At 44.2% G+C, this 16,327-nt stretch overlaps 1 protein-coding gene across 6 annotated transcripts in view; it reads left to right on the top strand.

Annotated features, from left to right (window-relative positions):
* The window catches only part of LOC111747946 (cAMP-dependent protein kinase catalytic subunit PRKX-like), a 190,020-nt gene that overhangs the window by 155,823 nt on the left and 17,870 nt on the right, over nucleotides 1-16,327 (top strand). Inside the window, exon 6 of one of the 6 annotated variants that reach the window (XR_010319850.1) lies at nucleotides 2,957-13,978. The exons of the other annotated variants lie outside the window; for them this stretch is intronic. The gene's annotated coding sequence lies outside the window, so the exon portion shown is untranslated. Of the gene's footprint in view, nucleotides 1-2,956; nucleotides 13,979-16,327 lie in introns of those variants that run through there. 6 annotated transcript variants of the gene reach the window in all.

Raw genomic sequence — 16,327 nt, 5'->3', positions numbered from 1 at the left:
AGGATTTGATCACAGAATCAAAGAAAGGGCAGAATGTGAGGAACAAGACGACATGAGATAAAATGGAATTGAATTTACTAAGTCCCTCATAGAGACTCACAGCAACACCATGTGACAGAGCAGAACTGCCCCGCAGGGTTTTCTAGGCTCTAAAGTGGTTAAGAGCTATGGCTGCTAACCAAAAGTTCGGCAGTTCGAATCCATCAGGGGCTCCTTGGAAACCATATGGGGCAGTTCTACTCTGTCCTCTAGGGTCCCTATGAGTTGGAATCGACTTGATGGCAATGGTTTTTTTAATCTTTCCAGGAGAGGATAGCCAGGTCTTTCTCCCACAGAGCCCATAAGTGGGCTCAAACCGCTGACCTTTTGGTTAGCAGCCCAGCACTTAACCATTATACCACCAGGGCTCCTCTGATATATATTTTACCACAATAAAGCTAAAAAAAGAGAAACAAAACTCCCTTAGCTCCTCAAGTTACAATACTATCTCTTTTCTTAAAAACGACACCCAAGATGTATAACATAGAGCTTTGAAGGAAGACAGTTGGAACCAACAGCACACAACAATACTAACAAAAACAATTAAGTCTCTACTCATGAATAATAGAGGATAGGATTAGGCGATTTTGTTTTGCTTTGTTTCACAGACCCTTCTGGGATCCTCGGGTCCAGCTGGACGATAAGTGAGCACAAATATCTGTGTTCTGTTGTTATCTATTGCCATCAAATCCAGTCTCCTGGTAGTGTACGGCAACTTTGTGTTCCTCACAGCCTGAGGTGGTTTACGTGATGAAACAAAGTAACACAGACCAACAGTGATTAAGCAACAGGCAGCGGCTCAGAAAGCAATTTTTGCACCGTGTGTTACAGCCATCCCACCCAGAGCGTTCCTTGGTGCCCAGGAAACAAATCAACACCCTCAGAGGCTGCAGACCAGAGGCTTGGCATCCTGTGGATTCCATGAATATTCTTGGTGTATAAAGACCCCGGTGGAGCAGGGGATGTGAAAGTAATTATGTAAACTCAGATTGCCAAAGATCTTGTTTGAACTAATCCTCGTCGCTAGGCAAATCCTTTGACAACTGCAGATGGAATGCAAAACTCAACTAGGGTATTAAAAACCGGGCAGGCTCTGATCTTTATAGACCTGCCTCTTGTCCAAGGGGAGATCACAAGGCAATTGGAATCACTCTTGGTCTGTGTCTTAGTCATCTAGTGCTGCTGTAACAGAAATAACCACACGTGGGTGGCTTTAACAAACAGAAATTTATTCTCTCACAGTCTGGGGGGCTACAAGTCCAAATTCAGGGCGCCAGCTCCAGGGGAAGGCTTTCTCTCTCTCTGTCGGCTCTGGGGGAAGGTCCTTTTCTCTTCATTTTCTGTTTCCCAGTTCCTTGAAGGAAACACTGGTGGCATAGTGGTTAAGTGCTACGGCTGCTAACCGAAAGTTTTGCGGTTCAAATCCACCAGCTGCTCCTTGGAAACTGTATGGGGCTCTGTCCTGTAGAGTCGCTATGAGTCGGAATCGACTTGACCACAACGGGTTTTTTGATTTGGGGTTCCTTTGAGATGTCCATGTGACTTGGCATCTATCTTCCCCTGTCTCTGTTTGCTTCTGTGCCTGAGCTTCTCCCTCTATATCTCAAGAGTGACTGGCTAAAGACACACTCTACTTATTCGATCTGTGTGCTGAGTAAATAATCTGAGAAGGTGGACTGTTTGAAGAAGAATGGGGCGTCAGGATTGGTGGAAGAGTCATTAACAACCTGTGATATGCAGATGACACAACCTTGCTTGCTGAAAGCAAAGAGGACTCAAAGCACTTAAGGATAAAGGTCAAAGACCACAGCCTTCAGTATGGATTACACCTCAACATAAAAAAAACAAAAATTCTCACAGCTGGACCGATAAGCAACATTATGATAAATGGAGAAAAAATTGAAGTTGTCAAGGATTTCATTTTACTTGGATCCGCAATCAACACCCATGGAAGCAGCAGTCAGGAAATCAAATGACATATTACATTGGTTTATCTGCTGCAAAAGGCCTCTTTGAAATGTTAAAAAGCAAAGATGTCACTTTGAGGACTAAGGTACACCTGACCCAGTTGCCTCATATGCATGTGAAAGTTGGGTTATGAATAAGGAAGACAGAAGAATTGATGCCTTCGAATTATGGTTTTGGTGAAGAATATTGAATATACCATGGACTGCCAGAAGAACGAACAAATCTGTCTTGGAAGAAGTACAGCCAGAATGTTCCTTAGTAGCAAGGATGGTGAGACTTGGTCTCACATACTTTGGACATGCTATCAGGAGGGATCAGTCCCTGGAGAAGGACATCATGCTGGGTAAAGTAGCGGGTCAGCGAAAAAGAGGAGGGCTTTGATGAGATTGATTGACACAGTGGCTGCAATGATGGGCTCACGCGTAGCAACGACTGTGAGGAAGGCGCAGGACCTGGCACTGTTTCACTCTGTTGTACATAGGGTCACTATGAGTTGGAACCAACTCGACAGCGCTTAACAACAGCAAGGACACACTGATACTGCCTCATCAACATAACAAAGAAAACCCTTGTCAAAAATAAACAACTCAGGACACCATTAAGTTGAACGCTTGCGGTGCAATGGTTAAGAGCTTGGCTGCTAACCAAAAGGTTGGCAGTTTGAATGTACCAGCCACTCCTTGGAAACCCCATGGACAGTTCTACTCTGTCCTGTCGGGTCGCTATGAGTCAGAATTGACTTGAAGGCAACGGTTATTTAGGTTTAATAGAAAGCTTTAAAGTTGGGCAGCAGGTCAACGCCAAGTCAAGGAGTGCTCGGATCAATTAAGATTTTCAAGGTACTTATATAAAATTTTATCAGAAAACTTTGGACAAAAGACTTTTGATTGGTTGACAATTATGTCAGAATACATACATCTTATAAGATTATGTGCTTGAACCTTATCAGATCTTAAACTGGGACCTTGCTAGCACAACCACAAGATCAGTGAGCCACAGTCGCAAGACCTCTGGGATCTTGGAAACAGGACGCGTTCATTAATCTTCCGTTGTTTTCTGAAAGAATAAGTTTCAAGTTCTCAGCAAGCCTGATCACCTAAGTACAATTATGTGAAACTAGGTAAGCTGCTGCTAAAGGTTAAATCTAGTTCAAGGCATAGCTCTAAGCTTTAAAAAATTACATTATACGGCGCATAGGTTCCTAACATTTCACAAGATGACCTTTAGTGTGGTGAGCCGAGGACTCTCTGTTTTCATAGAACAAAACTTAAAATGTTATTTCCCACTTTATTCCCAGATGGGATTACATCCACAGGTATATAAAAAAAAAAAAAAAACCAAGAAAACCAAATCCATTGTGGTCAATTCTGACACACAGAGTCAAAGTGCCCCTTAGGGTTTCCAAGGCTATAATCTTTATGGAAGCAGACCGCTACGTCTTTCTCCCCTGGAGCAGCTGGTGAGTTCAAACCGCTGACCTCCCCGCTAGCAGCTGAGGGCTTTAACCACTGTGTCACCAGGGCTCCTCCGCAGATATAAGGGTGAGGATTTATGACACGTATTTTGGGGCACACAATTCAATCCATAAGACTGCAAAAGTCTGGAGGCTTTAGAAACCACGTCATTAACTTCTGGGCTACGCAGGTAGGCAGTAGTAAAGCTGTTCCCATGACACCTGCCTCCTGGTGTTCATGCCCTTGTATAGTGATCTCCCCTGAGTGTGGCAGGACCTGTGACTTACTTTTAACCAAGAGAACATGGCAAAGGTGTTGGCATGTCACTCTTGTGAGTATGCCGTGTTATCTAAGACTCCAGGGGGCAGCAGTGATTCAGTGGTAGAATTCTTGCCTTCAATGTAGGAGACCCAGGTTTAATTCCCGGCCAATGCACCTCATGTGTGGCCACCACCTATCTGTCAGTGGGAGCTTGTGTACTTCTATTTTATTGAACAGGTTCCAGCAGAGTGTCCAGACTAAGAGAAACTAGGAAGAAAGGCCTGGTGATTTACTTCCTAAAATCAGCCAATGAAAGTCCTATGGGTCATAACAGAACACTGTCCAATATAGGGCTGGAACGTGAGCCCTCTATGTTGGAAAGTATTCATAGTACACTGTGGCCAAAACAATGGGCTGAAAAGTACCAATGATCATGAAGATGGCACAGGACTGGGCGAAGTTTGGTTCTGTTGTGCATGGGGTCGCCTTGAGTTGGAGCTGGCTCCGTGGCAGCTAACGACAACATAAAATTTATACACTCTAGTAAAAATCCTATTGCCATCGGGTCGATTCTGACTCATAGCAACCCTATAGGACAGAGTACAAGTGTCCCGTTGGGTTTTCTTGGTTGTAATCTTTATGGGAGCAGATTGCCAGGTCTTTTCTTCCATGGAGTAGCTGGTGGGTTCGAACCGCCAACCTTTTAGTTAGCAGTCGAGAGCTTAACCACTGCACCACTGGGGCTCCGTAAAGCAAAGGTAGTCCTCGGTATAAGAGGTAGGTGTGAGCTCATAGCAGCCAGCACCACAGCGTCCCTGTAACGGGATCCATGCAGGCAACATCAGCATCTCCTGGCATGGAAAGAGTTTACTTCCAACCGATTTTCCTCGGTCTGTAAAACTCTCTGTTCACAGTCTCCTGACTTGCTCTGTAGTGAAAAGCCATTCATCTCCCCAAGTTCCTTTCCCTTCGGGCTCCTCTGCTGCCTTCCCCTCTGCCTCCACTTGTTACGTCAAGTTTGTCACAAGCAATTAATCCCTGTCACCGAGAGCGAGCCTGTTCAATTTGCCAAGGAGCTGTGGCTTTCTGCGCCGTCCCAGCCTCTTAATTCATGCAAGGCTTTTTAATGGGCTTGTAATATGCTTCTTCTCAGGAAGGAAAAACACCAGCGAAAGCCCCATCCAACTGCTGAGGATATTATCCACAGGCTTAAGGAAAGAAAAGTACCACAGACTTATACATTCCCAAGTGTTTTCTTTCATTGTTAATCGTATGCAGACTTTGCTTCCTAAACCTCAGCTCTCAATCTTTCTTACTCAAAATAGATAGATAAATAGAAAGGATGGAAGGAAGGAGAGAAGGAAGGAAGGAATGATGGAGGGAAAAAAGGAAAGATGGAGGAAGGGAAGAAAGGAAGGATGGAGGGGAGGAAGGATGGAGGGAAGAAGGAAGGAAGGAAGGAAAAATAAAAAGATTTGACAAATAATTGTTTTTAGGTGCTGTTGAGTCACTTCTCACTGCGACCCCACGTGACAAAGTAGAACTGCCCCATAGGGTTTTCTGGGCTGTAATCTTTACAGGGAGCAGGTCACCAAGTCTTTTTCTCTCCGAGCCACTGGGAAGGCTCAACTTCTGACCTTTAGGTCAGCAGTCAAATGCAGACTGTTTGCAACACCCAGGGACCTATAGCTATTCAGAAAAGCAGGGTTGTTTTTGTAATTGTTTTATGAATTACTTGTTAAAGTGTCCTTATATGCTTTATGTGCTTTTCTGCATTTGTGTGTGTACACGTTTGATTATTTTACGCCATCTAGCCAATCCCTACTCATAGCGACCCCATGTGACAGAGCAGAACTGCCCCTTAGGGTTTCCTAGTCTGTAGTCTTTACAGGAGCAGAATGGCAGGTCTTTCTCCTGCAGAACAGCTGGTGAGTTTGAACCACTGACTTTTTGGTTAGCAGCTGAGCACTTAACCGTTGCACCACCAAGGCTCCTTTCAGCTTGGGACAGAGCCCAGAAAATCTTTTCTGCTACCTTCATTTCCAAGAGAAGGTCAGGCAAAAGCTGTCTCACACGATTTATCATTCTCTTAGGTATTTCGTCTTCGTCACATTAGAAAAGAATCCAAGAGTTTTTACCATCTAAACCATGTTCTCACCTACTTCCGACTGTGAGTGAGAAGGATGGTACAGAAAGTCTGACGGGATTTTTCCCCCACGCTTACTGACCCAGGATCCTTTCTGTCAAAGTGAAGAATGGCACAGAAGGGACAATATGGCAAGAATTTCAGATGAAACGCCCTTAGAACTGTGTTCAAGACGGGACAGTTCTGCCATTATGCGGATACAAACACCATTGCTGTCGAATCGATTCCGATTCATAGCGACCCTATAGGACAGAGTAGAACTGTCACTATAGAGTTCCCAAGGAGCGCCTGGTGGATTTGAACTGCCGACCTTTTGGTTAGCAGCCATAGCGCTTAACCACTACGCCACCAGGGTTTCCATTATGCGGGTAGAGTTCCGTATTCCCAATGGAGCGATGTGGGCAGAAGCAATTTGGCTTTTATTTATTCTGCTTTTATTTACAAGGCTCAGAGCACAAGCCAAATGCTTAGAGACACATACATCCACCTTCTAGTATGCTCGATTGTATGCGGGTGATGTGAGTGACTACGGGAGCGGCTGTCTCAGCACGCACAAATCTTAAAACAGTCTAGAGCAGGAACAAGAGGCTCGTGATAGATTGAATCATGTTCCCCCAACATATGTGTTGTCAATCCTAACCCTATACCTGTGGTTATCATCCCATTTCGGAATGGGTTTTCTTTGCTAGGTTAATGAGGTGGTATTAGCTTAGGGTATGTCTTGAGTCAATCACTTTTGAAATATAAAAGACATTAAATAAGCACGTGATGGAGCAGAGATGGGGGGAGGAGAGATGCCAAGCCACATGAAGATCACCCAGGAGCAGAAGCTCAGAAGAGACGAAGACCCTCCCCCATAGCTGACAAAGAGAAAGAGAACCTTCCTCTAGAGCCGGCACCCTGAGTTTGGACTTCCAGCCTCCTGAACTGTGAGAGAATAAATGCCTGTTTGTTATAGTGATACCCACTTGTGGTATTTTTGTTATAGCAGCACGAGGTAACTAAGACAAGGCCCAAGCCTTGTGTTGTATTCAGTGTGGTGATGAGAGAGAGGGTAGCTTGGTCTGGTGGGTTACAGATTTGTAGAAGGAAGGGGGGTTGGGTGGGGTGTGGAAGGTTCAGTAGAGGGTAGAAGGTCAAGTTATGGAATTTAATGATGAAAAGTCTTCATCTATGAGAGACGTCGGAGCCCTGGTGGCGCAGTGGTTAAGAGCTGTGGCTGCAAACCGAAAGGTCAGCAGTTTGAATCCACCAGCCACTCCTTGGAAACCCTATGGGTTTTTTTTATGCCTGTCCTATAGAGATAGAATTGACTTGATGGCAAAGGGCTTTTGGTTATAGAGACAGCACGAAGCATGTGTGTGAGAACATGTCTGTGTCTCATGTGGCTGGTGATGAAAAAGGAAGCGTGTGGCCAGACTGAGTCCAGCACAACCAGATGGTGCCCGGATACCACCACTGACTGCTCTGACAGGGATCACAATAGAGGGTGCTGGACAGGGCTGGAGAAAAATGTAGAGCAAACTTCTAACTCAGAAAGAAATATCAGACTTGCTGGCCTGACAGAGACTGGAAAAACCCTGAGGGTGTGGCCCCCGGACACTCTTTCAGCACAGTAATGAGGCCACTTCTGAGGTTCACCCTTCAGCCAAAGATTAGACAGGCCCACAAAATAAAACAAGACTAAAGGGGCGCACCAGCCCAGGGGTAGGGACTAGAAGGCAGGAGGGGACAGGAAAGCTGGTAATGGGGAACCCAGGGTTGAGAAGGGAGAGTATTGATATGTCGTGGGGCTGTTAAACAATGTCATAGAACAATGTGTGTACTAACTGATGAGAAACTAGTTTGCTCTGTAAACTTTCATCTAAAGTACAATTAAAAAAAAAGGGAGTGTGTGGGGAGTGGAGGGGAACCAGGCACTGGAGGAGTAGGCAGAAAAGCATTTAGGGGCGTAGAATATCCAGTAAGATATTTGGAACCATAGCCAAGGCTAACCAAAATGTCAGCAGTTCAAATCCACCAACCGCTCCTTGGGAACCGTATGGGGCAGTTCTACTCTGTCCTATAAGGCCGTCAGGAGTCTGAATTGACTCGACAGCAATGATTTTTTTTTTTTTTTTTTAATAGCAAACACAGCTTGGAGACATTTAAGCTGGGAGTGACGTGACGAGCTTTTTCTTTTAGAAGGGACGTTACTTTCCCAGGGCTGTTGTGATGGAATATTCCTGGGGATAGGGTTGCCAGACTTAGCAAATAAAAACATTCAGTTAAATCTGAATTTCAGATAAGGGATGAATAGTTATTTATCCTAAGTGTGGAGCCCTGGTGGTGCAACAGTTAGAGTGCTCAGCTGCTAACTGAAACGTCAGCGGTTCGAACCCACCAGTTCCTCCTTGGGAGAAAGATGTGGCAGCCCGCTCCTATAAAGGTTACAGCCTTGGAAACCCTATGCGGCAGTTCTTCTCTATCATAGAGGGTTGCTGTGAGTCGGAATCGACTTGACGGCCACAGAATAGTCCATGTGATATTTTTTCCTGGCAGCAACCCTGGGGATTTGAGGTCTACTGCCTGGCTGTCTCGCTTATTTCCTTCTGAATCTATAATGTCTCGGTTAGCATCTCAGACTTTGGGTAACACAGAGTTTTGTGGTAGTAGGATCTGAGACACTGTCCTACCTGTATTTTTTAGAGGTTGATGTTGTGTGCCAACATCCGATTCATAGCAACATCATGTGACAGACTAGAACTGCCCCATAGGATTTTCTAGTCTGTTTTTTTTTTTAATCTTTACAGAGGGAACCCTGGTGGTGCAGTATAAGGCGATTGACAGCGGTTCAAAACCACCAGTGGCTCCATGGGAGAAAGATGTGGCAGTCTGCTTCCATAAAGACTGCAGCCTTGGAAACCCTATGGGGGCAGTTTTACCCTGTCCTATAGGGTCACTATGAATTAGAGCTGACTCGATGGCAGTGGGTTTGGTTTTTTCGTTTTTAATCTTTACAGGAGCAGATTGCCAGGTTTTCCTTCCACGGTGCCTCTGACCTTTTGGTTAGCAGCCAAACACTTAACTGTAAGTGGAAGCACAGGACTCAGAACAATCCAGCTGAGATATCCGCCTTGCCCCAGTTAACCCTTCATCGCACATTTTCCACCTCACTTCATCTGCGGAAGGAACTGTCATTGTTGTTAGTTGCCACGTACGACCGAAGGAAACACTGCCCAGCCCTGCGCTCTGTTCACGGTCGCTGGTATGCTGCAATCTATGGTTGTAACCACTGTGGATTCCGAGTGCCTTCCAACCTAGGAGCTCGTCTTCTAGCTCTACATTGGACAGTATTCTCCTGTGATCCATAGGGTTTTCACTGGCTGATTTTTGGAAGTAGATTATCAACTTTGCTTGCTGAAAGTGAAGAGAACTTGAAGCACTTACTGATGAAGATCAAAGACGACAGCTTTCAGTGTGGATTGCATCTCAACATAAAGAAAACAAAAATCCTCACAACTGGACCACTAAGCAACACCTTGATAAATGGAGGAAAGATCGACGTTGTCAAGGATGTCATTTTACTTAGATTCACAGTCAATGCCCATGGAAGCAGCAATCAAGAAATCAAAGGAGGTATTGCACTGGGAAAATCTGCTGCAAAAGACCTCTTTAAAATGTTGAAAATGAAAGACGTCATTTTGAGGACAAAGGTGCACCTTTACCCAAGCCATGGTGTTTTTAATTGCCTCATAAGCATGCGAAAGCTGGACAACAAATAAGGAAGACCGAAAAAAAAAATAATGCCTTTGAATGATGGTGTTGGTGAAGAATATTGACTATAGCATGGACGGCCAGAAGAATGAACAAATCTGTCTTGGAAGAAGTACAGCTAGAATGTTCCTTAGAAGTGAGGGTCGTGAGGCTACGTCTTCCTTATTTTGGACATGTTATCAAGAGAGACAGGTCCCTGGAAAAGGACATCATGCTTGGTAAAGTAGATGGTCATAGAAAGAGAGGAAGACCCTCAACGAGACGGACTGACAAAGTGACTGCAACAATGGGCTCAAGCATAGCAAGGATTGTGAGGATGGTGCAGGACCAGGCAGTATTTCGTTCTGTTTTCCGTGGGGTCGTTACTAGTCAGAACCAACTTGGCAGGACCTGACAACAACAACAGATCTTTAGGCTTTTCTTCCAAAAGGTGGACAGTATTAAATACTGATGCTTGCTAAATGAATTGGTCACTCAGAAGATGCTCTCTTCCAAGGTCCTCAGTGCTCCTTCCTTTAGAATTTCCCTTGAAGGAAGAGACCGAAAGTTGTAATTATATTTTCCAGCTTTGATGAATCTCTGGTCTGTCTGTAGCAGTTTCTCCTTCAGGGTTATTTCTGCCGGAGACTCAGCGGTTGGTAAAAGTAAAGTGCACGTTTCTGCCCCAGGAATCCAGTGGCCTTGTATTTCCAGCCCGCTGGTCCTATTCTAATTATCCAGCTCTAGTTGGTTAGGGTTAGTCAGCGGAGACCGTCCTGGCTACCGACCACTCCTCCCTACACACCGGCCAGCTGACCCGCAGAGCTAAGAGGCAGCCCTCCACGGACTCTTTCTTGGAAATTTTGGAACAGACAAAACATTCTATTATTCTTTACCTAGAGAAAACATCAATGAGAAATATCAAACATGCAATGGATTTATAAACCCCTTCAGAATTAGGAGGTCCCTGGGGGGTGCAAATGGTTTGCACCCAACTCCTAACCCAGCCAAAACCAAAAACTAAACCCAGTGCCATTGAGTCGATTCCGACTCATAGTGACCCTATACCCAGAGGTGGAAGAAAAGCCTGGCAGTCTGCTTCCATAAAGATTAAAAACAAAACCAAACCCATAGCTGTCGAGTTGATTCCGAATCATAGTGACCCTAAAGGACAGAGTAGAACTGCCCCATAGGGTTTTTGAGGAGCGACTGGCTGCCCACCTTTTGGTTAGCAGCCGAATGCTCAGCCGTGGCACTACTAGGGCTCCCTGTAAAGATTACAGCCAAGAAAACCCTATGGAGCAGTTCTACTGTGTAACACATGGGGGCGCCATGAGCGGGAATTGACCTGACGGCAGTGGGTTTCAGGTCTAGGGTGTGTGTCCTCCATATTTGGGTCCACCTTCCTTCTCCTGGAATTTGAACACAGAAACAAAAACCAAAACCAAAAACCCAAACCAGTTGCTTGGAGTCGACTCTGATGCATGGCGAACCTGTATGTGCAGAATAGGACTGCTCCATAGAACAGAATTAGGAGGTCCCTGGGAGGTGAAAACGGTTTGCGTTCAACTCCTAACCGAGAGGTGGGCAGTTTGAGCCCCCCCCAGCACATGGAAGAAAGGCCTGGCAATCTGCTTGCATAAAGACTAAAAACCAAAACAAACCCATTGCTTTTGAGTCGATTCCAACTCATAGTGACCCTATAGGACAGAGTAGAACTGCCCCATAGGGCTTTTGAGGAGCGACTGGCTGCCCACCTTTGGTTAGCAGCTGAACACTTAACCACTGCACTACTAGGACTCCCCATAAAGATTACAGCCAAGAAGACCCCATAGAGCAGTTCTCCTATGTGACACATGGGTGCGCCATGAGCGGGAATCGACTTGACAGCAGTGAGTTTCAGGCCTAGGATATGTGTCCTCCACATTTGGGTCCACCTTCCTTCTCCTGGAATTTGAACATAGAAACCAAAACCAAAAACCCAAACCAGTTGCTTTGAGCCAACTCTGAAGTATGGTGAACCCACATGTGCAAAGTAGAACTGCTCCATAGATTTTTCCAGGCTGACATTTCAGAAGCAGATCACCAGGACCTTGTTCCTCCTTACCTCGGGCTGGGTTCCAACAGCCAACCTTTCAATTAGCAGTTGAGCACATAACAGATTGCGCCACACACAGAAAGTACTCAGTAAATGCTAGTTGCTAAAGGACAGTTGGAATCCCTGTGCGGCAGACAGTTAACACGCCCAGTTGCTTATGGTAAGGATGTCAGTTCGGGTGCACCGAGAGGTGCCTCGGAAGAAAGGCCTGGCGACTGACTTCTGAAAAATCAGCTGTGGAAAACTCCATGGAGCACAATTTTACTCTGACACACACGGGGGCGCCATAAGTTGGAGTCGACTTGATGGCAACTTGGTTAACTGGTTAAAGAGACTGTAAGATGGAGCTGCTGCTGTGGCCTCGGTCAGCTCCACGAGAAAGTGCTGAGTTCAAGAGGGTAAGAGTATTCAACGGAGAAATCCAGAGCAGGGAAGACTCCCCGGTGAAGCTCGTCTCCCTGGTGGATGGCAGCAGTCCACGCTTATGTTCCAGGCACCATATGTTTACTTTTTTCCATTTGGCTCCTTTTGTTTGGAATTCTATCATTTCTCAATCAAATCATAATTAATTGATAAAACCAGGAAAACATCGATGGTACCTAACAACAACAACAACAGTACAGTATTTGGAGATAATTAAAGTAACTATAATGAAGGAAATAAAAATCGTACTATTTAAAAATTAGAATACTTGCAGTGTATTGGTTTTGGCAATAGTACAAAACCAAAACAAAACCAGTTCTTCACTGGGGTAAAACCACTGAGGGGACTCTTTGGGTGAGGCTCAAACAGTTAACACGCTCAACTACTAACTGTAAGGTTGGAGGTTCAAATCCACCCTGAGGAGCCTCGGAAGAAAGGCCTGGCAGTCTGCTGAAAAATCAGCCATCGAAAATCTCGTGGAGCACGGTTCTCCTCTGACATCCATGGGGTCGCCATGAGTCAAAACGGACTCGATGGCAACTAAAAACAACAAGAACATTGGAAAAATTTGGCACTGTGCTAAGTGCAAAATCCCACACGTTAGAAATGTTTCCACTTGTATGAAATACCCAGAATAGGCAAATGCATAGAGACCAAAGTTTATGTGGTTATCAGGGAGTAGGAGGAAGGGGAAAGAGCTTGTTATTGCTAAAGGGGTACAGGGTTTCTAGGAAGGGTGATGAAAAAATTTGGAAATGGATAGTTGTCATGGTCACACAATATGGGGACCATAATGAATGTCATTGACTTGCACACGTAAAAAGGATTGAAATGGCCAGTGTTTTGTTATATATATATATATTTCTCCACAATTAAAAAAAAAATTACCACGTATTTTTGTTCTCTGAAATCTGAGAAGAGGTATTTTCCTACTCTGAATGATGCATAAGAAATATCAAGTTCAAATGTATTTAGTCGCGAGTGTATTGTCCTGCTGTGCTTTTGCAGTTCAAATCCACCAGGCGCTCCTTGGAAACCCTCTGGGGCAGTTCTACTCTGTCTTGTAGGGTTGCTATGAGTCGGAATCGACTCGACGGCAACGGCTTTGATTTTTATTTTTTGGCCCTTTTGCAAAGTAGGAGTGAATACGGTTTTAATACTTACTACAAGGGAAATTTCCTGGATTCTCCATTAATGTTTATAAGCTGTAGGGGTTAAAACATGAGCCTTCATCCTCCATTGGTTCAAATTGTGATGTATGTTGAAAACCACAAAATAGATCATATTTCTAAATACCTTTCCCTAGGTCGTTTTAGTTTCAAATTAAAATACTTCGGTGTATGCATATAAAGACACATATTTTTAAGAAGTAATGTTAGGCTTAAATTATGTTAAAATACACCCAAGTAGAAATTGCACGTTCCCAAAGTTGATATATGTTTTGTATCAGCAATTACTTGTAGTTTAATGTAATAAGACAGAATGGATTTTTTTGTCTTGATACATACCCTGAAAATGTATGGAATTATGAATACCTAACACTTTTTTTTTTTACTTTTTTTTTTAACTAAATGGGCACTTTCTTGTAAAAATTGAGCATAAGTGGCAAATGTCATACAATCAACGCAAAGCTCTAAGTGTTCAAAACAATGAAGCTACTAAATCATAAATTTTCCTGTTCCTAAGAGTGTCTTAGTCTGGATTCTCTAGAGAAATAGAACTGGTGATATATATATTATAAATACACACATGCAAAAATATATATAATATATGTAAAGTTGTTGTTGCTGGTTGCCACTGAGTTGATTCTGACTCATGGCGACCCCATGTGACAGAGTGAAACTGCCTTATAAGGTTTCCTAGGCTGTAATCTTTATGGGAGCAGATTGCCAGGCCTTTCTGCCATGGAGTGGATGGTGGGTTTGAACTGCTGACCTTTTGGCTAGCAGCTGAACAGTTAACCATTGTGCCACGAGGGGTCTCTCACTCTCTCTCTATATATCTAGATATATATATATATAGAGAGAGAGAGTGAGAAAATTTACTTCAAGGGATTGGCTCATGGGATTGTGGGTGGCTGGCAAGTCCAAAATCATAGGGTCAGGCTGGAGACTCCTGGATTGTGTCCCAAGATTCATACTCAAGTAATGGAAAGAGTGCAGAGTGATCACATTCTGCAAAAATATCTATTTATAGCCTAGAGGCCGAATACACCCATTTGAACTGATTGATTACATTATATCAGGTTGCATTATGGAAAGTGATTACATTACACCATCACATTATGGAAGATGATCACATTATATTATGGAAAGTGATTACACTATATTGCATTATGGAAAATGATTATATTACATTATGGAAAGGGATTACATTATACTACATTACATTATAGAAGATTATTACATCACACCACACTATAGCACACCACACCACAGCACAGCACAGCACAGCACCCCACACCACCCCACATCACATCAGTATAGAACTTCAACTAGACTAGCGTTTGGCCAAATCATTGGGAACCATAGCCTAGCCGAGTGGACACACAAAATTAGCCATCAGAAATGAAGCAGAATCCTACGTGCAAGGTTCTCCCGGGTTTGTTTTCAATATGATTCAACATTAACCCATCATATCCATTGTATTGGCTTCAGGTTAAGACAGTGAATGGGTCTAACTTCACTCAATAAACCCTTCAAAAAACACATTGCTGTCGAGTCAATTCCAACTCACAGCGACCCGATAGGACAGACTAGAACCGCCCCGTAGGGTTTGCGAGGAGCAGTTGGTGGACCTGAACTGCTGACTTTTTGGTTAGCAGCCGAGCTCTTTACCGCTGCACTACCAGGGCTGCTCCTAACTTTACTCAGTAAAAACCCCATTGCCATCGAGTCGATTCTGACTCCTAGCAACCCCATAGAACAGAGTAGAACTGTCCCGTAGGATTTCCAAGGAGTGGCTGGTGGATTTGAACTGCTGACCTTTTGGTTAGCAGCCATAGCTCTTAACCACTAAACCACCAGGGTTTCACTCAATAGTGGGGCTTAAATCAAAGTCCTTCCCAGAGATACATAGGGGCCCTGTTGCAGGTCCTTTGATTTTGTAGCATTTTCCAGACTTCTGTAACAGCTGTGATGTAACTTTAGGAAGGCTAGTCCGAATGACTGAACCATTAAGAGGTTGTTCCTATAGTGGAGATCAGTTACGGGCCCATCCATCTGCTCTGTGTCCCAGGAAGCCGGCTGCTGTGGAGCTGATCCCGACTCGTCATGTCCCCATGTGTTTCAGAGCAGAATCTCTCTATTGGGCTTTCAGTGGCTGAGTTTTCAGGTCACCAGACCTTTCTTCCGATGCACCTCTGGGTGGGCTTGAACCTCCAACCTTTGATTAGCAACATAGCATGTTAACCGCTCTGCTCTGTGTAGCTTCTCTCTTTAGGCATGGAGGCAGGACCAACCCCCAAGGGGGTGGCTGCTTATGTGGGGACATTTGGTGTGTCCTCAATGACCTCACCAGCATTTCGGCTTTGTGAATGACTAGATGTCTTACCTGCTTCTGGGAGCCAGGGTCACTTGCATGTCCACCCTATCCTGAGACATCTTACTGTGCATAGACCTCTCACTTCAGGCACTCTCAACCCAGCAACAGACACCAAAGTCCATTTCTAGCACTTTATCCAGAGATTTAGAAAACAAAACACAACAGGAAGCCCAGTTACATTTCAGTCTCAGATAAATGACAGATATATATATATATATATAAAAGAAAAATTTTTATATATATATATACATATATTTAATATAAGTGTATCCCAAACCCATAAAAAATACCCAAGAATCGGCACAATCAAACTGTGGCATTGGTGAAAATATTGAATATACCTTGGGCTGCAAGAAGAACAAACAAATCAGTCTCAGAAGAAATGCAACCAGGATGCTCCTTAGAAACAAGGAGCAAGACTTGGGCTCACTTACTTTGGACATGTCATCAAGAAAGACCAGTCACTAGAGAAGGACATCATGGCTGGTAAAGTAGAGGGTCGGTGAAAACGAGGGAGACCATCCGTGAGACGGATCGACGTGATAGCCACAACAATGGACTCGAACATACCAACGATCGTGAAGATGGTGAAGGACTGGGCAGTGTTTCATTCTTTTATATATAAAACAAACAAGCAAACAACCCATTGCTGTTGAATTG

Source organism: Loxodonta africana, chromosome Y (genome assembly GCF_030014295.1).
Source record: "Loxodonta africana isolate mLoxAfr1 chromosome Y, mLoxAfr1.hap2, whole genome shotgun sequence".
NCBI classification, from domain to species: Eukaryota; Metazoa; Chordata; class Mammalia; order Proboscidea; family Elephantidae; genus Loxodonta; species Loxodonta africana.
This window is presented reverse-complemented; position numbering and strand designations above follow the sequence as displayed.